The sequence below is a fragment of the Pseudophryne corroboree genome, chromosome 1 (assembly GCF_028390025.1).
Source record: "Pseudophryne corroboree isolate aPseCor3 chromosome 1, aPseCor3.hap2, whole genome shotgun sequence".
Taxonomy (NCBI): Eukaryota; Metazoa; Chordata; class Amphibia; order Anura; family Myobatrachidae; genus Pseudophryne; species Pseudophryne corroboree.
This window is the reverse complement of record NC_086444.1, coordinates 462648543-462650055: the sequence shown is the minus strand read 5'-3', so window position 1 is coordinate 462650055 and position 1513 is coordinate 462648543. Positions and strand designations below refer to the sequence as shown.

At 36.1% G+C, this 1513-nt stretch overlaps 1 pseudogene; it reads right to left on the bottom strand.

Moving 5' to 3' along the window:
• Positions 1 to 603: 603 nt before the first annotated feature.
• On the bottom strand, positions 604 to 723 carry LOC134939359 (5S ribosomal RNA; annotated as a pseudogene).
• Between the last annotated feature and the right edge of the window lie 790 nt (positions 724 to 1513).

Here is a 1513-nt window from a genome sequence, read left to right as displayed (position 1 = left end):
CACCGGTCTAACAGTGGTTTTTGTATGAATAGAAATCTGAGTAATGTCCTCTGAGAAACTGAAATTTATATTTTGGAATTGCTTCGGATTAGGGTAACTGTGCATATATAAAGATATTATCTTTTCTGGTGCACTAAGTTTGGTTACCATTCAGTGGTGCTCCCATGAGTCAAAAGTGTATTTAAAGAAAAAATACCAAATAAGAAGAAATGGAAAAGAAGTAGACTCTTTTTTGGGAGCACTCAACCTCAGAGGAACTGAGTATATCAATGTCTTATACTGATAAAATCATGATTTTAATAATTTCTTAATAAAATATATAGAAGTGTCGGAGTTCAATAAATATGTGATTCAAGACTATTGTGCAAAAATATTAGTATCAATTAGAGTAAATAGTAAGCAAAAATTGCTATAGTATAGTGTAAGCCGGAAGATTTGTCAAAAGGATGTCACCTTCTAGTCTCAATAGTGTCCGTCAAAAGAGTATATGACCTTCATTCATACTGCAAGAATCCCAAGTGGAAAAAATAGTTGCAGAAAATTAAATCATAGGTCATATGGATCCGAGTACCTATCTGTGACTTGAGATTGGGCAGCAAAATTTGTTTGCAGTACCAGGATGTTCCAAGGTGGTCTCCCATCCAAGTACTAGTCCGGCCCTCCACTGCTTAGCTTCCAAGATCGGAAGAGATTGGGCATCTCCGGTGGGGTATGTCCGCAATTTTTTAAGCTAGCCCTTTCATTTGTCACCTTGAGTAGGGAATGGAATTGGTCATATTTTCCACAAGAAAAAAAGGACACACATGTGACAATTAGGCTCAAAATGTATACAAATTGGATATAGCAATTGTGTGGCAAGAAAATATCAAGGCCATAGATATCCAAACAAGGTAAATCCTTCCTTATTTATACAGTACTATACACCAGTCAATTGTGAGTGAATAATAAACTCATTCTTATTCGTGCTGTCTAAATATGTCAAAGTGGGCATGTATTTACCACCATGAATAATCCCAGAATTACTACAAAGAATCCTTTATAGTTAATGGGTTTGCATCTATATTTTACTGACAACCAAAAATCCACCTTTGTTATATATATCTCTGAAGTATACAAGTGAAAGCAAAATGTTGCAGTAACAGGGTGTTCCAAAGTGGTCTCCCATCTATGTACCAACCCTGTCCACCACTATATAGCAGTCATGCTCAGATGCAATTAAGCACCTTTAGTGGGGTACATCCGCAATTGTATGCTTATTTATTAATTATATTAACCAGTTGTTAGATGGTGTCCTTGACCGCATCTTAAAACATTGTCCCTATCATATAATAAATACATCATATTGCACTGTTCATAAAATTATTATATAGACCAGAATGACTTTGATAGGGGATAAAGTGTTATGACCAGTCGACTAGGTCAGAGCATTTATGAAATGGCAAGACTTGTGGGGTGCTCAAGGTGAGCCGTTGTTGAGTACTGTACCTACCAACAGTTGTCAGAAGAGTGAAAA